Here is a 26,706-nt window from a genome sequence, read left to right as displayed (position 1 = left end):
ATAGTATATGAGTTATTGTATTGATCCAGATGAGGGGTGAGGGGAGAGACAAAAAGTCCATTAACAACTGTTTATGCTTCTATTTTTCCACCACAGTACTGCTCAATACTCTATGGGTCTGCCCTCACTTTACATCCACCTATGGCCCATAGCATGTCAGTCTGGAATGGTATGGGGCAAACTGTGACAACACTGTGTACATGCCTAGAGGGGACTTGTACATGTCAGGGTTACATATCTGGCACAGGAGGGGTACCCTGAAGTGCTGTTATGTGAGTGTGCTACTGGCATACTTCAACTGGTTTCCTATCTGTGTCCAGGGTCATTGACAGCAGTGACAACTAGCCATGGCAGCATGACACATGAGAGACATGTATTGGGAAGAGTGCATGTTGTATGTACCTATTCTGCTGTCATTTGCAGTCAAGTGGTGGGACAGTTGAACAGTTGTACACAGTTTATTAGTATACCCTTCATACAGCTACTACCATTTCCTTACCTGTACAAACTGTGATGAAAATATCTGTTAACACTACCTGACTGTTTTTGCATTTAGTCCAGATTCCTTGTGTGTAGATATGCATACATCTTAGTACTCCTCCCTGGATTTGAACCATGTCTGTGTATGCAAAATTAACAACTAAGCTATTTCTCACTACACTGAGCTACTGAGGAACTGCTGCTTCTAGTTCCGCTGGTTTCTGCCTAATAGTCTCTTGTTTAGACAGTCTGACCTTGTATTCCTGCGATGCATGCATGACAGATAGTTATTGTACTGTGCATTAATCCTTTTGATTGCTACAGTCTGAAAGCAGAGGTTAACACAAAGCAATGCTGGATGGAACACAATTTGAAAATTCGCACATTACTATTCAGGGTTCAGAGCTTAGTGCAATATATATTTCACATTTCAGTTATATCTTGTTTTACAGCTCCATCATCTAGATTTTTTCTTCCAGCTGGTTCACAGAGGAAGCTCAGTTAATGTATGCAGTCACAGCCACATGCTGTGTAGAATCTGTATACATTCTAAATGTCTACAACAACATACCAGAATAAACACAACAGTTTTTTAGGTTATTTTAGTGCACATCAATAATAGTCTGTCAAACATTTTTATTTATTAATCTCACACAGTAACAGTTTACCTACTAGCAGCAAGCAATGTACTCTTTGTTAGCTATATGAACAATATACTGCAAGATAGATTTGTACTCACCAGCCTGTCAGTGCAGCCTCAGCAGTCTGTCCCCATGGGCTTTGATGTTCATAGCCCTCTTTGCTGCAGCTGTAGGGGTGAGAAACAAACATTATGCATACCTGTCTATCACATTATCAGGCTAGTATTTGCTGAAAAATACCTGATAGTGATACTTACTACTGGAGCATTCTGTGCCCATGCATCTTGGATCCACTGGGCCAAGAGCACCCACTTTCTCTGCTTTAGGTCAACATAGTGGTGCTGTACCTGCTCACCAGTCAGGTGGATGCCAGTAGTACTGGTAAGATCATGTGCGAGATGGTCCCAGGCCTCCATTTTGTACTATGAGCCATGGTAATGGCCCTGCAGCAATCTCTCGTCATGGTTTTTGACAAGGAGTCCAGCCATGACCCTGGACTCCTGATTGCTCCAGCACTGCACTCAAAAGTGCGCTCCCTCTCCAACACCAGACATGTTCCTGCAGAGATCAAACTAAACAGGTTATGACTGTATTCCCACCTGTATGGTTTAAATAAGGCCATATTTCTGCCCTTTGCCATCATTGGACCATTTTGAAAATGCTGAGCACAGCTTAGCAATGTGCAAACCCGTTAAGTTGGGTTGAACAATGCTTAAAGGGGTAATTGATGAGCACTGCTTAACAGTGCACAGATCTGCTTAGCTGAGCTACCTGCTGCTTAGCATTCATGTCTAAGAGATGCTTAAACCTGGCTAGCATAGCTGGGCATTGCTGACCATTGCTCACTTTTCATTTTAAAAATATCAGGATAATGGCTTCATTTAGTAGGTGTATATGATTTACTTTACATGACATCCCTCTGTCCGATTTCATTACATTAGCAACGGGTGTGACTATACTGTATGGGACATTTGTGTACACATGGATGATTAACATGTTATATGTACTCACAATTCCATTTTATACCACCTACACTACCCTGGTTGACAAAAAACAGTTACTACATACTTTAAGTTAAAAAAATAATTTGAACACTGCTTTCCCATATAAAAATAACTTGCCTGTCTAGGTACTCAAACTACGAATGCCTGCATGTAAAGCTGGGACTCTAACCACTACACTATCTCGGTTTAGGAATTTCAGCTGTATATATCTATTTATCTCCTATGGGATGTTTAAGCAATGCTTAGCAAAGGGCCATTAAGCACATACCCACTTAGCTACATTTAAAGATTCCTTAACATGTAAAAAAAACAATTTATTATATTATTATTATATTATTATTATGTTACATAGTGAGTATTATGGTTTTCTGACAAGTCATTGAAGACTGCAGTCAGGAAATAATGGCATACATTTGACTTTAAGACTTCTATCCTTCAGAAATTCATGCTAATGTATGACCTGTTTTCTATCAACTTTCTAATTTTGTGAGGGCAATATTTAAGATGTGTCCCTTTTTAGGGCATTATCCCCCCATTATTTGTGCCTTTGTATCTATTTCCTGCTTTAGCAGGCTGGAAGGTGTCGTACGGTACTTTTACAATTCAGGATGTGTTTCACAGACCTGTCACACACCCCCTGCATATCTTTCCTGCTGCCATATGTATTTCAGTATCCACAGACACTGAAATGATCATTTATTTAATTTCAGTGTCTATTGGCACTGAAATACTGGCATAATATTAGAGAAATTCTCTAATATTACGCCGAATCGTGTTTAGAAAGTGCCATATGGCACTTTCTGAGTGCAGGGGGCATGTTCATAGTCCATGCACTACTTAAACACGCCCCCTTCCCCCATTCACAGTTCATGTCCTTTAAGCCTTCATGAATATGCAAGATGTGCTGCTGTGGCTACACGGACATGAACCACTCCATGCAGGGATAGTACTATTCCTGCCTTGGAGTTTATTGAATCCTGGGGTTTATGTTGGCCATTGTTTATGATTCTTTTAGCTGATTCAGAACAAACAAACAAACACACTATGATGACAGGAGGTACTACCAGCTATGCCAGGAGAAGTAGGGCAGTAGATGTGTAACATATGCCAGCACAGCTAGGTGAAGTTTTGTAAAGAAGTATAAGCCATTTGTATATCAAACTGATTTGTACAGATAGTTGTGTTTAAAAATGTATTCCTAAAATTGCTTGCGTTAAAATGTATCAACAGTGTGCCCTGCTGGAAAGAAAAGAAATGTACATGTATTATTGTAACTGAATTAAATGTATATGTTTTGACAGAGGATACTGGAAGAGCAGAGGTTAATCTCAAAGTTAAAAAAATAGTAAGAAAATTAAATGAATGGGCCTAGGCCATATAAAGGTGTTGTCTCACAGTTTTGAATGAAGCCTGAGATGCAATGTCTGTAAGAAGTATGGTTTATTAGCTCCTGTAGGAAGAAAGGAAGTGCTTTATGGTTTTATGACTTTTAGGAGCTGCAACAGATCTGAGCAAAGCTCTGTCTGTGTGTATGGTAACATATAGTGCTAACATCCTGGCAGCTTCTAGAGTTGGTGATAGTGCGGTAACTAGAAGTCAGTTGACTAGATGTATGTGGTGTCATTCTGTACAGAAATAATGTTTTAATGTTAGAGGAAACTGAAGTCTCTTAGTTGTCTGTTCTTGGAACCTGACAAAGGAGGAAGACCACTCACCTACTTCATCTTGCCTTACACTAGTAAGTGACCAGGGATAGTAATTCTCTAAATCAATTAGGAAAATACAGTGAGAATAGTTAATTATTGTTTTTCTGTAACTGTGTGAATCTTTCCAGCTGTGCTATTTTTAATGTTTCCTGTGGTTGAAACTCTTGTGAGTACTGTAAATAGATATTTAGTATTTTTAAGTTCTTTTATTATTTATGATTAAATATATTTAAACTTCTCATTGTGGCTGGTCCTGTCAGAAAAATATTTAAGTTTTGAGAGAAGTTGCATATATTTATTTGGTGATAACTCTGGCCACTCCTGAAAGCCTGGCTGTTTGATCAACATTACCATTTGTATTAATATTAATTTCACTCAGTATAATTGGATACACTTTTAAGATCCACATAGTATATGACTGGTGGTAGTGAATCTACCTTATAGTTTGGACAAAGTTAATAGTGCGGGTAATCTGTGCCAGCCTTTCCCAGGTGTGTGTGTGTGTGTGTGTGTGTGTGTGTGTGTGTGTGTGTGTGTGTGTGTGTGTGTTTGTGTGTGTGTGAAAATTAAATCTCAAAGAATGTGTGTGCCAGGTACTTGGAGCAGGAACACAAGCACTGGTTTCACAGAGAGGGTGCTAAACACAGCTGTGCCAGTGGAGAGCCTTACTGGGGACCTGGGGAGAGACAGATATAGAAAAATCCAGATCCTGGGCTGACTGTGTTACCTGCATGCTTTGAAGGGAAATTGTGCTTGATGCAGAGAGGTCTGCATCTGGAAATACTGAGTGTATTTATTTGTATTCCAAGTGAACATCTGTCTCCAGTGTCAGTGGTGAGGATTCAGACTCCTTTATTATTGGTCCAAAGTGGGGACGTCACACACACATCCTTTTATTTATTCTGCCAACTAGCTGACTGATTTACAGGGAAGATGCAGCTAGTGTTCATAGAAGATCAGTTTCTGTTCTATTTCTTGTTTTATTTTTGCCAACATATAGCTGTTTGGAAGTAGAAATATTGTGTTAATGCATCACAGTCATGCAGTTCATTCAGCTGGTAAACTTAACCCAGACTTGAAATTCTGCGTCTATACAAATGAACTGAGTTTAACAGTATTAAAATAAATTTATCAGTTAAATCTGGTTTGATTTAGCTTTAAATGGATTAATAATAGGCTATAAGATCAATTGCTCACTTCTAAGGAAGCACACAGTGGATAAAACAAGTTAATCCTTTGCTATATTTAGGATGGTGGTATCATCTTCACAGCTGTCAGTCTGATAATATAAACTTAGCTTTGGTACAGTTTTATAAAGAAAAGTTATAAAATTGATGCTGCAGTACTTTATCACTACTGGGCAGGATAAAATTATTAAAATATTATTTTTTGCTTAAGTAGCTTTTCTTTCTAGTGAGTTAGGTCCTACAGACATAAACATCATACAAGAAATTTAGACTCCTATGGAGGTGAGACTCATCCAGAATCACTTGAGAGTTTCTTATAGTAGATCAAATACAGTTTGACTGACCATAGACTGACCAATTTGAAAAGTTATGTTCTCATAATAATAATAGTGTTAGAATAATATTCAGCTAAAGCTTTCAAGATTTCTTGCAATAGATTATAGGTGATCAAGTTGCTCAATAATATTCACAGGATACCTTTAATTCTGAGGTCATTATATGTGGCTATTGAGGTTAGAGATTAGGTAGAGTTTACAAAGGATCTGCTAGTATGACTATATCAATTTGTAGTAATCCTGTTCATTTCATATAAAACCTTTCTCTGGTCTTTCATTCCCCATCTGTTGCATACAAGTGTTGTGATTCTGAATCTGATTTTCTGATGACTGATTAGACAGAAGTGATGATATTTCCTTAATTAATTTTCAACTTCAGATTTTTTGTTAAATTAATATCGGAGCATTTCAATTGAGAAACAGTGGAGATACATAGGGAGATATTATTTAAAAAATGCACAGTAGTGGCTTGTTGCATATCACAGAGGGATGCATCTCTAACTAGTTTGACTAGTGAGCCCAAGTAAGGAGCCATCTTAAGGGTATGGGAGTAAGATACCAATGCACCTCATGCATTCCAAAAGAATGGAGCTGGCTAGACCAACTGCTTGGGCACTACCTTGTGGAAGCCATATGATATATCAGATAGTACATATTGGATCACAGACGAATCTTTAGATCTCTTGAGCAGTATTAAACAGTACAAGTGGAGGTGATGTGTTGAAACACTCTGAAAACTACAGTACAGCAGGCACTGCCATGGTATGGAGTTATGTGGTTGTCACAGCACGTAGTACTGTAAAAAGTCAAACCAGCAAAGGGTGGTCCCTGCTTCTCTTCTGATTTTTGTCTCTATTGCCTTGCTTTCCTAGACAGGACAGAATACATAATCCACACGGGGTCTGTGAGGCAGGGTTGATGGTCTGGTCTGGGAAGACACATACAAATATATAGAAAGTTCACATTCTTTATGATGACTAATCCCCTTACATGAAAACCTGGAAGTCCTTAGATTAAGTTTTTAGAATATGATGCTCTTCTTGATGCTTCTCAACTGGTTGAAAAATATATGTATGTGTGAGAGAGAGGTTAGATCTAAACAGTAAGAACATTCTTCTGCCACTCTCTCAGCCTGGATAAGAATGAAAAAGGTGGCAAAGGATGGAAAGAGATTTCTGTTAGATTTTTTTTAATCCTGCAGTTAAAGAATCTACATTGTAGAATGTGAATTCTAAGGACGTAAATTAATCCACTATTATGACTATTAAGACTTTAAATATCCTTATGCTTATGCCAGTCACCTACCAGATCTGAATAAACAGTTGAATATGTTTCTAAATTAAGAAAAATCTTCAATATCATCATAATGTTTAATTATATTCAGATCATGCATTTTTTTTCTGTATGACAGCTAATGTGTTTTTTTTTTTCTGTGCTGGAGAGAAATTGGGATTTTTTGAAAGGAGAATCTAAGCTAAAATTTGAACATTTCTTATTTGTGCTAGGGTTCCCTTTAACCTAGAAGTATCTTCCCTATTATATAAGCTAAAAGTCAAGGGTAGGACTAAGGAGAATTTGCATAATTATGTGTGTGCTGTCACAAATTCTTAACTGATGAGGAAAGACAATGTGTTTCCTTTTTATAAAAAAGGGTAGGTATCGGTTATTTTTAACTTTAGGAGTCAGTGCCAGAAGTGTATGCCCTATGGTTAAAGTGCAAGAAATGCCAAAGAAGAAGCAAAGCACTAAAAGTCAGATTTCTAAATATCTTATTTTTCTCAGTCATCCCCTAATGAAGACAATTCTACTTAATGACTTTGTTTAGTACTTGTGCATCTCAACTGCAGGGGCACTTAACTCACCCCACTCCCTTCTCTGCCTTCTCGTTTATTCTCTTTTAGCAGCCATTTTCTTTGACAATCACTTGAAACACTGTTAGTACAGTATGTCCTTACCTGTGGCAAAACACTCTTGTAAGAGCACAGCAGGCAGCTTTTCTTTCTATTAGTGTAACTCTACAAAAAAGATTTGTGATTATTTCTTTAAATCAATTAATAACAAGGTTAATTTGCTGCATACATAGAAAATCACAGCAGAAGTTTTACATTTCATGAATATTGATGTATTTTCTTTTATCCTAAGACTGCCTCACACACAGGGACCAGTATGGGCTAACAGACATATTATCAAACCTTTGTGCATGTGATGTGGCTATTCAGCATTCAGACAGGACTTTCACTGATAATTTACTATAATCTGGTCTGCCCAGCAGTTTGAATGTACTGCAGGTTGTTACTTTAAAATGTAAACTCACCTCAGTAAGTTTTTGCAGTCAGTGTAAGTGAATGGGATTAAACTTCTTAAATAGTTGCAAATTAGCTGCTGAATCTATGTACCTCAGAGTGTTTTTAGTACAGCTAACAAATCTGGAGGAAGGCACTCTGACCTTTGTCCATGTGCTTCTTTCAAACATTCTGCAAAATTTAGTTACCTTTTGTCGTAGCAAAATAACATTGCTACCTTCTTGAAAGAAGGAGGCTCCTAATCCATCATTCTAAAAACAGGGCAGGTATAACCTTTGATAAGCTCTTTTTTAAATAACGGTCAAACTTTACATGTACAGAATATTAATTTGTGTGTAGTCTTCATGTCCTCCCCAGGGTTGAGTGACGTTAAAGACAAGCAGGTAGGTGCGTGCGTGAATGGGTATGCCTTCTTTGAAGGCTGGGTGTCGGGCTGGCAACTCAGCACCGTAAAAATCCACTGCCAATCATTAGCGGACCGGAGCTCCACTGTGGCGACTCCTAACCAGGAAAAGCCGAAAGACTTTTATTCTCAGTCTTATATATGAACAATAAAAATAAACATAATTCTAAACTGGAACATTACAAAAGCTTTGAGGAGGGAAAATTAAAGGATTACATATGAAAATATGATGAACAGTGTTTATTCTCAGTCTTATATACAAACAATAAATATAAACATAATTCTAAACTGGAACATTACAAAAGCTTTGAAGAGGGAAACTTAAAGGATTACATATGAAAATATGCTGAACAGTGTTGAGGCTGTAATGGAATAAAATGATTAGACAGTAAATTATCAATACCATTGTATAGACAATTACTAAACATTATGTTCTCATTTAAGTTATTTACAGTGAGAAATGTGTATGGAAAAGAAATAAATTATGTAACATCACAGCCTGAATAAATGTTGAGATATGCTTCTCTCACTGATACTCTATTAGAGGGTCTGATCACTGCCTACTTGTCAATATCAGAAGGGTCTGGAAAATTGCCTGGTTCAAAATGTCAGATACATTGAAATCTATCAAGTGTCTCTGTGAAAGGGTTTCAAAAGTGAGCAATTCCTTCTCAAGTTATGTCTGGCATTTGAAATGATGATTCTTGTAGCTCTTTAACTTTTATAACCTTATAAGGTTACATATGGAGGTGAATGATTGATTTAATCCACTTATTTCAGTAATTAAGACTTACAACTTTACATGTGCGGATTGCAGTCTATCTATTTATGTTTGTATAGGATTTCCCATTGTGTCTCTGGTAACAGTTTCTGTTTCCTAGTTAAGCTGATTTGGGTTTGATCTTGAAAAGTGAAGATACGTTGTTATCATATCTGAAATTAAATGCAAGATTGCTGGGAAGATTTCAACTGTTCACAAAATGTAAAGCACCTTGGACATGAAGCTGAATTCCAAACTCTTTATTCCACAAGTTAAACGTTTTCATCCAACTTTTGTTGGACTTCTTCAGAACAACTGATGATAAAAACTCAACCCTTATATATATATATATATATATATATATATATATATACACCTTAATACATACATAAATGAACAATTAAACAATTAAAAATGTACTTATTATCCAATAAATAAATCCACAATACTACCCCATTTCTAAATCACCCATAAATACCTGTTAAAAATTCTGCTACAACTCAGTAAAAACAAAATGAAGTAAAATACTACACATTTTTTTGTGTTTATATTAACCTAAAATATATTTTAATTTAAGCATAGCTGCTATACTGACACTGTCATTAATGTCATTAATGCCTGAGAAAGTGGTGGCATCCAATTTCAGTTGCCACCTCAGTTCACATATGTCTAAATCTAGATCCAAGACCCTACCCTGCCTATCCTTTACCACTTGCTGTAAAACAACAAATGTAAACCTATGGCATGGGTTTTTCATTATATGTCTTGCCAGAGCATTAGTGGTCCTCATATTCTTAATGTCAATAATGTGTTCCCTAATTCTATCCTTAAAATGTCTGCTGGTCGTGCCGACACAGAAGGCAGAACAATGTTCACATTTGGCCATGTAAACTAAATTTTTGCATTTACAATTAAAATGTCCATGGATGTGAAAGGTTCTCTCATCAATACAAGTATTTTCACTGGTCTCTAAAATGTGTACACATGCATTGCATCTACCACACTTGAAATTACCAAGTGGTCTGCTACACTGATTGAGATCAATGCGAGCCCCCATTTCCAAAATCTCCTTGAAGGATCTGTTCCTCCTAAAAACAACTCTAGGGGGTCCCCCCACCTTTTCCATAAGGGAGCTATCGGCAAGTAAAAATCTCCAGTTATTTTGGATGATATGAGTCATCTATTCAGCATCCTGATTAAAGGTGGCAATGAACAATAATCCATTCCCCATTTTTCTTCTTAAATCTGAATTACAATTTCTCAGCATACTGGTACCATTTCCATTATTAGAATCCACAATACCTCTAAGTATAGGCCTATATACCCCCCCCCCCACTCTTTTGGCTCTAACTTCCCTTGCCAAAATTTTACAAAGAGCCTCAGGGTAACCTTTTTAACAAATAACTCTGTCATGAACTCAAGCACCAATAGAAAATCCTGATCCACCGTTACCATTCTAGCAGCCCTTACAAATTGTCCTTTGACAATAGACTTTTTCTGATGGTAAGGGTGCCAGCTACAAAATTCCAAATATGAGTTAGAAAATGTGGATTTTCTAAAAATACTTGATCTCAAAGTGTTATTACTACTGTCAATGGTTAAACTGGCATCCATGTATGACACACCATCCCTGCTATACTCATGGGTAAACTTAAAACACTCAACTGTTTGGTTAATGTATTGAAGAAAGTTTTTCAACTTTTCTTCCTGTCCATCCCACACAATAAAAATATCATCAAAAAATCTGGTATAATGTTTTATACTTGCCCAAAATTCATTAGAAAAAATTAAATCCTGCTCCCAATGGGACATGACAAAATTGGCATATATGGGGACACATGCCGCCCCCATAGCCACATCAGTCACTTGCTTGTAATATTGCCCTTCAAAATGTAAAAAAATTGTTAGTTATCACTGTCTCCATCAATGTGGTAAGAACATTAATTTCGTCTTGATCAAAAAGATTAGTCTTACCTAGTTGTACTCCCAGCCATTCTAACCCAACATCATGGGGTATTACTGAAAACAGTTTACATACATCTATAGTAACCAAGAAAGTATTCTCAGTGATAGTAACCCCATTTAAATGATCCAAAAAATGCCAGGAATCCTTAGTAATATAGGAAAAAGTTCCCATCCCCTTTTGCAAATGATGGTCCAGTTACTTACTTAAAAAACAATAAACAAATTCAAGGTACCAATAGACCAGAAGCCAGCCGGAAGCCTTTTAAAACTGATTTAATGTGTACACAAAACACAAAGTAAACACATAAACACAGACAATTAAAATACAGCATTTTCGTTTCAAACACTTCATCAGATGTGAGTCTAAGTTAAGTTGACAGATTAAATATATTACTAATGAACAGACTGACCAATAGAAACATTCAGTAAAATGACTCATAATAGTAAAGTAATGTCTTTTTGGCTTTTCCCAGTTAGGGGTGGCACAGTGGAACTCCAGTCCGCTAATGATTGGCAGTGAATTTTTATGGTGCTGAGTTGCCAGCCCGATGCCCAACCTTCAAAGAAGGCACACCCATTCACACACGCACCTACCTGCATGTCTTTATAAGTCACTCGACCATGGGGAGGACATGCAGACTCCACACAGAAGGCTCTCCAGCTGAGAATTGAACTGGAGAACCTCTTGCTGTGAGGCGACAACGCTAACCGCTGCACCACCGTGGCCTCAGTAAAATGACTCATAATACTCATAAATATTAATGAATAAATAAGTAAGAATTAAAACCAATATAATAGGCATCTAAAAAACATATAAAAGCCTATATAAAACAATAATAAAAAAATGTTGGTTCATAAAACAATGCTATTAAATCTATTAAAACCATACAAACATAAAAGCATACAGAACATTTTTGTTTTATAACTTTGCCACCCTTAATTTTACGAGGGGTACACAACTGAAGTGCTCTCATTCAAGCCTGGAGGAGAAGTGGCTTGTAATGTTATCTGCCACCATAGTTCTTTATATTCAATTCTCTCTTCCCATTGTCCCCCTCTAGCTTCTTTTTAATGGCTTCCAAAACAAAAAATGTATGACTAAAGTTAACACAGGTTAATGAATGCTTAAAAAGGGAGTTAGTTTCCTTCCTGTTCTGTATGTCATAGTGGTGTTCGTATATCCTCCTTTTTAATTTACGTTCAGGCTTGCATTTTTTTAAATTTGACCACTAGGGAGAGCCAGAATATTGTTTTATCTTCATTTCTAAGCTGGTGCTTAATTAATTTCTTATGGAGTTTTAACTTTTCTTTCTTTTACTTAATGTTATAATTCTGTTCAGAATGGTCTTCACTTGAATTAATGAAATATGAACCAACAATTTTTTATTATTGTTTTATATAGGCTTTTATATGGTTTTAGGTGCCTATTATATTGGTTTTAATTCTTACTTATTTATTCATTAATATTTATGAGTATTATGAGTCATTTTACTGAATGTTTTTATTGGTCAATCTGCTCATTAGTAATAGATTTAATCAGTCAACCTAACCCACATCTGATGAAGTGTTTGAAACGAAAACGCTGTATTTTAATTGTCTGACTTTATGTGTTTACTTTGTGTTTTGTGCACACATTAAATTGGTTTTAAAAGGCTTCCAGATGGCTTCTGCTCTATTGGTACCTTGGATTTGTTTATTGGTCTCATTTTGGTATCTTTTGGCTGTTTTTTCTTATATACTTAAAAATACAAGTCTTAGCCCTTTTGCCATTTACAATAGGCCTGAATTGTAAAAAATCAAGGCCTTTGTGGATTTTGGGGTGCCAAAGATATTTGGAATTACTGGATGACCATTTCTTAAGAAATGATAATTCTTTTCATTGATTTGCCCCTGATATAACATATCCTCTATTAAAAGGTCCAATTTCTTGTAAGCTATATGTATTTCATTGAGGTTACTCTCACAATGTGTCTTCAGTCAACAGGGCTGTCATCTTATCAGAATAATCACTTTTATCAAGAATCACCGCCCCACTACCCTTGTCCGGCTTCTTTATCCAGATACTGGTGTCCGTGGCCAGCTCAAATAATAGGGCTTTTTCATTAGCGGACAAGTTGTTAAGTGACTTAAAAGGTCGTTGTCTGTAACCATCCTTTATATCTATTTCAAAGACCCTCTCATTTGTCCCTATAACACCATTCAAGGGGGGATTAAAAAAACTAGGTCTCTTTAAAACATTACATTGTTCCACAGATTTCAGCTGTCATATATTACATTAGCACGGTGTAAACTTTTTTCCAGGATTTTTTTTAATGTTTTCAGTTCTGATTGCTTTGCCTGTGTTTGCCATGAACTGTTTTACAAAGCCATTAGCCTGTGCCATGCTAAAGTTATTAAACTGAGATGAATGGTTAAGTTAGTGTAGAATTGTTTGAAATACATACTTATTAGAAGGTTATCCACTGCCTTACCAGATTAATTTGGGGATGCTAGGCATTGAGAAGTATTTACCTATCACTGATATAACAGTTCCAGCTGTCTCATAACATACTGGTTCTTCTATGGAATATCTATTTTTTTCTCTGGCTTAAGCAGAAAATATCCAGTGTCGCTGATTTGCTCTAAAAATCAGTGGTGATATTTGTCCAAAGAGCTGCAGCAATTTTACATCTAAACTGATACATTGTGCTTCTGAATATGTATGACTGGCATATTAAATAGTTATTCAGGATGCTGTCTGTGAGACATATATTTCAGTTAAAACTGCTTTAGCTACTGCAACACATAAATGAGCCTTGTGTGTTGTACCTGTGGCTCTCTTTTGTAAACAAACAGAATGAACAGCCTCTTGCCTTTAAGAATGTACTTCTGGAAAGGTGATTCTTTCGTTGCAGCATTCTTATCTCTTATACTTGTTGGCATCTGCGTCAGGTCTTATTGACAATTTTGATTCATCTTCTGTAAAAGGGGGTCCTTTCCAGTTTCTTTATTTTTCTCTGCCATTTTGAGTGTTCTCAGGACAGGAGGTTCTATTACGATTATTTGCCGGTTTTAATGCTCTTTCATACAGATGTCTGGAAAGGCAGTCTGCAATGTTATAACTTCCTTTATTTTAAGTAGTGTGGTGCTGGTCAGAGTAGAACCTTTGTATCCTAAATTCAACCTGGAGTTAATTCTTGTAGTAATGAAGATCAAGATTCTTCTCAGTGCTATGACATTTCCCAGTTTCGTAAAAAATTCTATGATTATTTTTATGATGATATAGTGCTCTTAATAAATGTACATCATAGTTTCATGTTGGCTTCTTTTCAAAGCTAATGTTTAGTGATAAACAACAACAAAAAAATTAACACAGGCAGCAGTTATGTATAATAAACAGTTTTCTTTTAATGAATGCCAGTGAATTTGTATGCCCAACAGACAATTATACCACTTGCAGTCATTGTTTGTGGATAAAAGTCAGTTTTATTTTTGTTTATAATATCACAAAAGATTAAACAAATCTGCAATATAATTTTTGTCACAGAAATAACAGTCTGCTGAGGATAGTTTGTGGATAGCTGCTAACTTGTGTGAAGTCAGACATTATATACTAAAACAGACTGTTGTTGTATAACTTTTGAGTATGGTGGATATTTATAGGCATTGTTTCAAATAAGGGGCCAATCTGATTTAATTTTAATCTCATTAGAATAAGAGGACTAATAGGAAGAAACATGCAATTGTGAAAAGAAATTGAGTGTGAATTTAAATTCTAATATGCAAACTACACTTCCTTCCTTTATAGCAAAAAAAAAAGAAGAGACTAGCCCTAATTTCCTGGGACTGTATTTAAACAAACCCAAATGTATAGAAACAGGTATTGTAATACGTTTGGCATACAAAAAATGAATTATATCAAGGTCCCTCATGGTTGAATTTTAAATTAATGATACCTTCTCAGTCAAATGACATAGACAAAGTAAAAAATCATCAGAATGTCATAGTTCGTAGTTATGTATTATTTATTATTATACAATGACCCCCCCTTAATATTTCAAAGCATGCACGCTGATTGGTCAGCGTGCTTGTTGTAAATCCGACTTATACTAATGGAAAAGGTCCGGTCACCTGGACTTTTTCCAGATGGATAAGTCTTGATTTTTTTTGTGATTTTGGTAGCAACGGAGAATGGAAGAGCTCCGTTGATGTAATCCCGCTATAGTGAGATATCTTAAAAAAAAAAGCAACGAAGATCTTCCTTTCTCCGTTGCTTTTTTTAAAGATAGCTCACTATGTTAAACTTGTTTAACATAGTGAGACAGCTTTAGAAAAGGGAATGGAGATTTTCCTTTCTCCGTTGCTTTTTTTAAAGCTATCTTGCTATGTTAAACTCTTTTAACATACCGAGACACCTTTTAAAAAGCAACAAAGATCTTCCTTTCTCCATTGCTTTCACACACAGCTCTGATGTACTGTGTAAGCATACGCATGCGGAGTACATCAGAACTGCCGCAGAATACCAGATAGCTGCAGAAGGGCAGCACAGAGGCATTATACTATGCCATTATTTAAAAAAAGTAAATATTTTTTTTCTTAAATAATGTCATTGTATAATAGCAATAACCCACTTCTGAGTGTGGGTAATGCTGGATTTACCCACGGTTGTCTTTGTTTGGCCACTTGGGCTTTGGCCTCGTGACCAAACCACACCAACCGTGGGTAAATCCAGCATTACCCACACCCAGGCATGGGTTATTGCTTAAATATATTAAGATTATCAGCAGTGGGTTGCCTTAACAAGAAATATTAGTCAACTAAATTTATTCTTAATTGATTTTGGCCATCTAGGAACAGAAGAAATGAAAGAGATTGACAGTGCATATAGGTTCTTAATAGGGAAACAGGTAGATTTTTCAAGATTGAGTTTGTAGTTGTATGCTTTGTTATAACTATGAACTATTTCTATGTATTTCTAATATGCATGAATTTTGGTGTTTGGATTATACTATTATAACAGAAGTTCATCTGCAAAAGAAGAAATTATGATACATTGCTTACTAAACCGTATACTTTCAATATGTGACTGTTAAGCATTTTCAAAGGTTAGTTCAAAGAATAAAAAAAAATTAGGCAAGAAAGGGCACTCTTACTGCCTTGTACCTGTTAGAATTTTAACTGGATCAAAATGTTGACCATTTGTAGATAGGCAAATAGAGGCAGAGTCTTATAATACTTTAATAGCTTTAATATATTTGGTAGGAAAATCATATTCTTCCAAGACAGCAAAAAGAAAAATGCATGGACTCAATTAAAAGCTTTGCTTGCATCAGGGGTAAATTTTATGGTAATTACAATATTCTGATGAAAATCCATTCCAACATTATATTCTTATGTTATGGTTGGTTTACATAATTCTGACTGGAATTTTGAAATAACACATTCAGTTACAGTTCAAAATCTCTTGGCTAAATCTCATGTATACATTTCTGTTTTGAGGACAATAACGGAGATATGATGACAATTATTTATTAGTAAATTATCTAAATTAGATTTCAAGATGAAATTATCTTGCAGTAATTTAAATATTTATATGATATACTGTAGGAATTACTGACAACAAATACTACCATCATAATCCTACTGTATTCAATAGTACTAGATAATCCCACTGTATTTCATAGTACTAGAGTCCAAAGGGCCCTCCCCCTTTCAATCTAGCTTGCTCTTTTAAAAAGAGTGGCTCTCTACTTAGGCAGCTAAAACTTAAGTTACCCACTTTCATATCTAACTGCTCAGTGCACACTGCAGTCTTTATGATAAACTATTTTTTCATCTTATCTTTAAACATCTATTGGAAGACCACCACTTACTGGAGAGCCCACATTCTGCCTCTCAGTAGTCATCGTGGAATTAGTGCTTCTGTTTTCTCCTGGTGAGAGGAGTGCAGGGACATTATCTCCTGGAGACTGCTGATCACCAGAAAGCCTAATAACTGTTTTATAGGTGACAGCTTGGACTCTGTGCTTATATTATGGTCCTGATGAGAGAAGGAGCATACTGCATTAATTCCTAACTGTTTCTGGTTGGAGAATGAGTGTCTGTACTTAATGTTCCTGACTGGTCTGGTTGCTATTCAAGGCATCAACCAGGAAAAGGCTACAAGCCTACAGACCCTGCATCATCTAGGATAAGACTGTGGATCACCAAACAGGCTGTGGCCTGCTTCTCTTCTTGGGATTGGTGCTAACATTTTGCTTCTGGTGAGAGAAGAAGCAAAGGAGAATTGTATCCCAACAGAGTGAAGCTATGCTGAAACCAGCATTAGTAGTAGCCAAGCAGTAGCCATTCATTCGACTCCCCTCTTTTTATCATTCTTGACAAGCTAATTCTTTATTTCCAGTAAGTACCGCTTGATTTGTTACTAACTTCTATCTGCCTAAATACTTCATCTTAAATTTAAAATTTTTAGGGTCTACATATTAGTTTCCCCTCAAGTGTTTGGCAGTGCTCTGTACAGACTCAGACACCTTGAGTGACATTTTTCTTGTAAAAGCACAATTGAAATTTCTCCAATACCTAGTTGCACACAGGACAAGTAGTTTGCAGTGACAAGCACTGTCCACATAGTTGCAAACCTGATACTCCTGACAGTGATTAATATTCTCACTCCAACTGTCTAATCAATAAAAAAGGGTCTGTTACCATGGATATGAACTTTCCTACTGTCTCCGTTACCAGCTTGGTGGATATGGGCATCCTGAGGCAAGGTAGAAATTGCCTCATGTTTACTGTCAACCAGTTAATTCTCAAACAAACTGATATGGTATGTGAGAGATGTATTTACACAATGTCACTGGAGGCAAGGCTCTCACATAAACATACTCCTAATGTCAATAAGGTTGTCAGTAGTACAGATGCTGCACCCATCACACACAATTCAAAGCAGACATATCGACCCAAATATGCTGAGGCACTTAAATGTAACCTTCCTAAACCACAAAGACCTCCTGGATGAAGTACACATAACAAATACTCTCAGCAGCCCCAGATGGGTTCTTTCAAAACAACACCCACATTAACAAATAGAGCTACATCTCATGGAGCCTCTACCTCTAAGCCCATAAGGCAAGCCACCACACAGTCCAACATTTTATCATTAAAGACTCCATTATGAGACACACTGATGTCCCTCTCACCAGGACGAGTAAGGAGAAAGTCATGATCATTTGCTTATCAGGGGTTAGGATCCGCCACATTACACAGGAACTCAGGTCATTGGACCACAATTACCAATATGACTCAGTCATAGTCCATGTGGGAGTAAATGACCTGTGACTTACCTCCCTAGGCTATATGAAGACAGACATCATGGCATTCTTGGAATATGTGTCTCAGGCTGGTATGAGTCTAGCACTGAGCAGCATTTTACCTTCTCCAAGGATGATGCCACAGTAGAATAAAAGATGATTGACTTTAATAATTGGCTTAGTTTCTGGTGTCATTCTAAGGGGGTGCAATATTTTTCAGCATGGTAGTAGATGGTCAACAGACCATGCTGCTTTGCCAGGGATGGTTTGCACCTCTCCCCTCTAGGCTTTTGAATACTAGCTAAAACATTGTCATCCCCCATAGTGCCTTTTTTAGGCAATGCCAAACTGAAAGTATTTCTGACATAGCAAACGAAAACCAAGAAATCTAAAGGTATTACTGCTCAGTGCTAGCAGTCTAAATAAAAAAACTCAACTTCCTAGAAGCTCTCTTTACCCTAGAGAATACTGACGTCTGTGTGGTCACTGAGACATGGTTTAAAGCCATGGAGAGCACACCAACAGTGCAAGGTTATAATGCCTTCCACACATTTAGGCCAGCTACTTCATAGGCAGGGACTAAAGGTGCAAATGTCTCTATTTACATCAAAGATAAATATACTTCAAGGCTTGTCAAGCAGGACAATGCATTTCAGCTGCTCCATGTTCAAATCACCATAGGCAAAATCCAATACCACTTCCTTGCAAGCTATAGGTTCCCATCTATGACCCAGGAAACCCATACCATGTATTTAAACTTATTAGAAACACTAACCATCCAACTCAATACCATACTCATGGGTGACTTTAATTACCCCACTATTAACTGTGAATCCTATATGACACCAAACTTACATGCACAGAGATTCCTGGAGTTTGCAAACACAAACTCCCTGGACCAGATAGTCAATACACCAACCAGGGGTGCAACCATACTGGATCTGGTCTTCACTAATATGGAAGAGTGCTGCACACCACCTACTGTAGTGCCTTCCCTGGTAAGGTCAGACCACAAAATGGTCTCCTTTGAAGTAAAAATAAAACCTGGACCCCCAACTTAACCTGGAATATTCAGGAACTATTCTAAGGCTAACCTCCTGATATTAAGTAAGAATCTGGCAAAATTTCAAGCTCCTATAAGCCCTGAGAACACTTCTGGCTATGCAGAATTGTTCACAGAAACCCTGTACAAGCATATTAGCTGCATAGAGGCAGCTGTACCCACCAGGAAAAGTACAGACCTAACTCAAAAAACCAGCCACCCTGGTGGAATCACAAAATCAATAGGCTGTATAACAGGAGGAAGAAAATCATGGCAAAAACTATGAAGTACAGCACTCAGCATGATAAAAGCAATCTCATCAAACTAAACAAACAACTCAGAGGACAAATAAAGTCTACCAAAGCCAAATTTGAGGTAAGTTTGGCCTCCCAGGCCAAGGACAGCCACAAAGCATTCTTTAGCTATGTCCACAACCTCAAAGGCAATACACAGTTGTGTGCAGAGCTCATTGTAAATGGAGCCACCTATACTGAGCCAGAAGACATAGCAAACCTCCTGGGTGATAAATTCAGCTCCAGTTTTACGCCTGTCTCTCCCTCAACCTTCCCTGAAGAAATACCATGAAATATACCCCCCCCCCGTTATCACTAGGGAACAGGTCCATAATGCTCTCTCTAAGATCACGAACACTGCATCAATGGGCCCAGACAATATCTCAGGATGCCTTCTAAATAGCATGAAACATGACCTATCAGGGCCTCTGGAATTACTATTTAACTTTAGCCTCCAAACAGGCATCGTGCCTCATGAAAGGAGAAAGGCAACAGTCATCCCTTTGCACAAAGGTGGGCCATCTACAGATCCTGGAAAATACAGATGCATAAGTCTCACTAGTCTTATATTTAAAGCCATGGAAAGAATTATCATGGAGATAATCAATAGAGATATAGTAAACCTCCAGATACTGGACACAACCCAGTTTGGTTTCTTCAAGGGCAGATTATGCCTACTCAACCTGGTGGACTTCTTTGAAAAGGTCACCAAAGCAATGGATGAGGGCAAAATAGTTCCCACTGCCTACCTTGACCTGGCCCCACTTGGGCATTGTTGACAAACTCAAGAAGTTAGGTACAAACCCATATGTCACCTGGTGGATAGCCAACTGGCTCACAGACAGGACCCAGGAAGTTAGAATTGGGGAGTCTTCGTCTACAAAGAGGCCAGCCACAAGTGGAGTCCCTCAGGGATCAGTCCTTGGACTGCTCCTTTTTGGCATTTACTTCTCAGAAATCAAGGCCAATGTCAGTGATCTCTGACTAACTAAATGTGCAGATGATTGCAAATTAGGAGCTGTCTTTGAATCTCACACTGACACAAATGTTCTCCAGGATGGGCTGACACAGACAAACAACTGGTATCAGAGCCATGGACTAAAACTAAATGCCAAAAAATGCATAATAGTATCCTTTGGGAAGTCATCCATCCCTGGTATATATAATATTGACAACACACCCCTTAGAGTTGGCCCAGTAGTCAGGGACTTAAGGACATGCACAGATAGTAATCTAACCTTTGACCATCACTTGTCTACAGTGGTGAGGAAATCATTCTACATTGCACAACTTGTAAACAAAGGTATGGCATCTAAGTCCAAGGAAGTCATTGTTCTACTGTATTCAGCATTCATCAGACCTATCATTGAGTACAATGCCCCCTTGGGTATGTACCTAACCAGGCATATCTGACAACTGGAATGTTGACAGAGGTTTCTCACTAAAAGAATACAGGGCGTAAGTAAAATGTCCTATGCAGACTACCTCAAGGCCCTATCCCTCTATTCTATATCCTACAGGCTTTTGAGGGGAGATCTATGCCTGGCATACAGGGCATTGTCAGACCCCACTCTGATGGACCTCCTGCATATCCACAAAACAAAATCCCCAGAATTACCCGTTATAAAGATGTAAACCTTGCCTGTGATATAAATAGGCCCTGCTGGAGAGATAGATATGTATCCTAGAGACTACCGTGTCTACAGAATAGGCTCCCCATCCATGTGAAGTAGAGTTACTCCTTAACCCAATTCAAGTGCAACTTGAACAATTGGATGCGAAACTGGAAATTTAGCCCCGGTTTGGCACCTATGTCTCTAATGGACACATGTAACCTATAAATGGTTCATCTCCCAGGCCCATGCTTACACTTATCAAGGGTATCAGAACTTGTCAGAGATTTAGGATGCATGGCTAGGCTTAAAAAGGCCTTTGTGGTCATTAGCCTAGTAAACACCTGTGAACCTATTAATGCAGGAGCAAGGCGCTCATTACATTTCTTACAGAAAAAAAGCCATCACATCCATCTAGACCAAGAGTATTACCTAAATAAAGAAACTTCCTGAAAAGAAAAATCCTCAGAATTGTAAAAGTTTAACTGAACTACTGATACAATCTCATCAACAATGTTTTGTTTTTAAGATAGTGAGAATTTAATGTCCAGTTACATCCATCCTTCCGTCCACAACCTCTTTTATTTTAAGATGAATTAGGGAATGGTCAAGGGTTACATTAATTTTTTTAGCGGTACTTAAGTCCAATATTTTGAAATTACTTAGAAACAAGGAACTCCTTTTACTTGACTGTGCTCTGTACAAAAGTGAAAAGAAAGTGAAGCTTGGTAAAGACAACCCAAAACAGTCAAAAGCATTAATAAGATCTTGAAATTGAAGGGTATCATGTTGATGGTGCATATATAAGGCTCCATGCTTATTTAGTAAGGAGCCTAGGATCAGATTCCATTTCCCCTTTATTTATTAAGTCATACTTATTAAATATGGACACATGATGAAAGAAATAGTTAAAAATGTAGATATGTCAAAAATTGGGTGACTTGAATGCACATATCGGGACAGAAACAAAAGGATATGAGGACTGCCTAAGTCCACATGGGTAGGGCAACAGGAAATTAAGGAGAAACCATTCTAGACTTCTGTCTGGCAAATGGCTTGATAGTAGCCAACACATGGTTTAGAAAGAGAGACAGTCACAAGATCACATGCAAAAATAGCCAACATGCAACTCAAGTAGACTTCCTCCTAGTAAGGAAAAGGCACTGGAGTAGAATCCACGATTGCAAAGTCATCCCAAGTGAAACAGTCAGCCCACAGCATAAACCATTAGTTGCCACAGTCAGCTGCAAGCAGTGATCAGAGAAGGCTCTAAGGCCAACAGAGACCAGGCTGAAGACCTGGAAGTTGACTGGAGAGAAAGCACAGCAGTTCAAGGAATTACTCAGGGCTCTAGCACCCCAAGAAGAGGAGAAAATAGGTGGAGTTGAAGAAGAGTGGCAGCGCCTAAAAACAGCATGTGTTAGGACTACAGAAAAGATTTGTGGCTGAGCCAGGTATGGAAATAAGGTACATCCAGGAAGTCATCAAAAGAAAGAAGAAGTTCAGGAAGAAGTGGGAGAGAGAAAAGACTGAACAGGCTAGGAAGGGCTACTGGTTGGCTAACAAAGAAGCTAAGAAAGAAGTTGCAATAGCAAAGAATAGGGCATTGGAGGCACTCTGCCAACTTCTGGAAAGTGACTCAGTAAGGGGCACAAAGAAACTATATCAGGTTGCAAGGCAAAGACAGAAAGATAAATATAAGATATGGCCTTTGTGGCTCCAAACTCAGAGTCACTTTGCTACCCTTTGTCCCAAGTGTTCTCTACATCCAGCTACTTCACTCTACAAGAAGTGAAACAACCCACTACCTAAAGAACTTGCACAGCTGAAGTTCACTTGCAGTTGCAAAAGTTGATAAGGAAAAAATACACTGAGTTAAATCTATTGACACAACCCACTACCTAAAGAACTTGCACAGCTGAAGTTCACTTGCAGTTGCAAAGGTTCCCAAGGAAAAAATACACTGAGTTAAATCTATGTAAGACAATTTTATAGACTCAGACTAATAATTTAATTTAAGTCATGCACTAATGTGTTCTGTTTCTAGTGTTGGATCTGCTAGAAGGATATCCCCACCCCCACTTATCCACACTCAGAGGCTTTTTACTGCTGAAGGTGAAGCTACATTAACACTTCAGCATATTTTACTCTATCAGTGTAATAGATCCCTGGAGAATACATTGAAAAGCCCATAAATATAAAATTAGATGCTGTGACTTAGGTCAAGTTTTTATAGTTCAGTCACCTTGTCTTTGTATCCAGGAACATTCTTCTTCACTGATTGTTTATGGTGGTAAACCATTTGCAGGGTTTCTTCCCACTTTGTTTCACTCACTCTGCTTCCCTGCCCTCCCCCTATATCCCACCTTCCCCAGTACCTCTACTCATATCCCAAGCAAACCACTCCCCCTCAGTTCCTCTGAGCCAGTTATATGCAACTCTACCCTGTCCATACCCACATTTCATTCACACCTTACCTACTTTTATTTAACCAAACTTATCTGCTTCCCCTTACATCCATCAGCTTGAATTCTCATCTCCCCTACTATAATTCTTTGCATCTTACTCTATTTTACCATCACAATACTATCACCACCTCAAACTGTCTTCCATTAGCTCCAGGCTTACCACCTTATCTTCTATTATACACATAAACTAACATTGCACCATAATTGTACTACTGACCAGTCATATCCCCCCCATCCTTATCACAAATCATAGAGCAAAACACCTAACCACAGCCCACCCTGAAGTCAAAACATTTCCAACCTTACCTTCAGCTGCACACATATCACAAGATAACATAATCTCTGTTTATACCTGATATTACATTTAACAATATAAATACCACATTTACTATTTTTAAACCCACTTTCACAGTTGACATGCTCCTCCTCACCTGCATAGCTTCTTTACTCTTAATTCTCAACCTCGCTACAGCTATATCCTCACTTACCCCCCACACATCAATACACATCAACAACCTCCTCCAGCCATCACCCCAATAAACAATACAGCTTCTCACATATCTCCTCTCGGCTTTTCCCGTATACCATCCCATATTATTCAAGCCACAAATTGGCCTCCTCATCTCCTACGAAACTACGCTTGACACCAGTATCATCACCTAGGAATAAAAAACACTTCCTATGGTACTCTAAATAATTACCTACCTACTGAAATGTGGAGACATGCATCCTAACCCTGGCCCACCCTCTAATCCTAACCAAAAGAGTAACCCAAAAATTTAACCATACTTACATTGAACCTTAGAAGTATCTGTAATAAAATTACCCCACTGCATGCCTGGATTGATCAAAATAAACCTGACATACTAGCCCTTACCGAAACATGGCTATGTAAAAGACTCAGAAATAATATCTCCAAACTTTGCAATAACCAGAAGAGATAGATCTAAAAAAGGGGAGATATAGCTCTTCTATATAGCTCTACGCTCAACATCACACCCTATACCTGCTGAGGTACTAATCTCTTTTTTGCACCTCAGCATATTAAAAAGAATTTGCATAATGGTAATATATATCCCACCAGGTAACGATATACCAGTGTTGGAAAATATTTTATCCTGGACATCCCAAAGAATAAACCCTGAAACAATAATCTTAGGAGATGTAAATATAGATTGGCAAACCACAGCTTCCAACTCCACCACAAATAGTATAAATCTGTATGTTTTTTCTCAGCTCATCAATACTCCAACAAGATACAGCAAAGATCTCACCTGCCAAACAACCCTAGACTGGATCCTAGTATCCCACCCTTCCAATTACCCCTCTTCCAGTACACCATCTGGCTCCCTCAGCGATCATCTGCCAGCTTATTCCCTTAGAACAACCCCCCAACAACTAAGAGTAAACACTGTAAGATCAATTAGGAATTCAACTAATTCTTGTCAGCATAATTTCACCATCTCCTACATGAAATAGACTGGACACCCCTTAAACAACTACCCCTTAATGGTGCTGTACTATACTTTAATAACACCTTCCTTCACATACTTAATACACTAGCCCCCATTTGTATGAAAAGAATCAAAAATAACTCAGCACCATGGCTCTCTGAGGAATGTAAACACCTGATGAAGCAAAGGGACCTAGCCTGGATAACCTGGAAACAGAACAAAAATGAACAAAATCATGTTAATTTCAAAACACTACATAACAAAGTGACAAAACTAATCAACAAAGATAAGAAGTCATATTATTCCCAGCTTTAACTCCAACATAAAATCAACCCCAATAAATTCTGGCACTCCATATCTTCTCTACTTAACCCTGGAACAAATAGAGACCACACCCTATCACCTGATACCCCTCCATCACAAATAGCTGAAAACTTTAACAAGCACTTCATAAAATCAATATCAGACCTACGTACTAACACCCCTAATGCTGGACCCCCCACCCTTCAACCTATTCAAACACCAACCCCAGACCATCAATTACTTCTAACCCTGTCATTAATAACCCCCTACTCAACAACATGTCATACAAACCCCATTGTCACTTCAGCCCATACCTACTGACACCATTAAGAAACTGCTACATAAACTAAAACCCCGCTCTACGTCAGCTGATAATTTTCCACCACACTACCTCAAACTGGCTGCTAATTCAATCACCTGTGCAATCAGTATCATTATAAATAGGTCTTTATCTAAATCAGAGGTATCTACCATATGGAAACAATTTCACATCACCCCCATTCACAAAGGAGGCAACTCCTTTGATCTATCTAATTTCCATCCTATATCCATCTTGTCACCCATATCCAAAATTATTGAGAGGGGTACCCATCAGCAGGTAATGCAATATCTATTGCAAAACAAGCCTTTTAACCAAAACCTAACATGACTTCTGACCTAGCTACAGCACAGCTACAGCCCTATTATCTTTTACAGACACTGTAAACAAGGCCAGAGATGCAGTATTCCTCGATCTCTCCAAGGCCTTTGACACAGTGTCTCACCCCTTACTATTAAACACACTGTCTAACTTAGGCTTCTCACATAACACAGTAAAATGGTTTCAGAGCTACCTCAAGGATCATAAGCAAGCAGTGAAATGGTCCACTGAACTTTCACCCTTTCTCCACAATCCTACTGGAGTCCCCAAGGGTCCATCCTAGCACCCCTACTCTTCAACATTTTCACAAACAACCTTCACACTGCCTCTCACCCTGGGACCTTCATTCAGTACACTGATGATTCCACTATAATCTGTACTGCTCAATCACTACCAGAACTTTCAAAAACTCAACAATCCTTTACTGCAGTTGAATCCTGGCTAAGAAATGCCCAACTCTTTCTTAATCCAAAGAGGACAAAACTAGTACTCTTTCATCCCAAGAACACCTCACCTGTCACTGATCATTTTAACATCCTTGCATCTGACAACACTGTCATAGAAATAGTGCAGGAAACCAAACTTCTAGGAGTTATCATTGATAATAAACTTTCATTTGACCCCCATATACAGCAAAATATAAAAAAGACTCATCAAAAGCTGGGACTCTTATATAGAAACAAACATTTCTTTATTGCAGCAACCAAAACTATCCTTGCAAAAACATTTTTACTTCCCTCCCTTCTTTATGGTGCCCCTATCCTAACTAACTTACAAACTTCTACTATAAGCAAGATGGAACAGTGCTACAACAAAGTTG

Source organism: Protopterus annectens, chromosome 1.part0 (genome assembly GCF_019279795.1).
Source record: "Protopterus annectens isolate FY-2018-M chromosome 1.part0, PAN1.0, whole genome shotgun sequence".
Taxonomy (NCBI): domain Eukaryota; kingdom Metazoa; phylum Chordata; order Ceratodontiformes; family Protopteridae; genus Protopterus; species Protopterus annectens.
Note: the sequence above shows the minus strand (reverse complement) of the source record.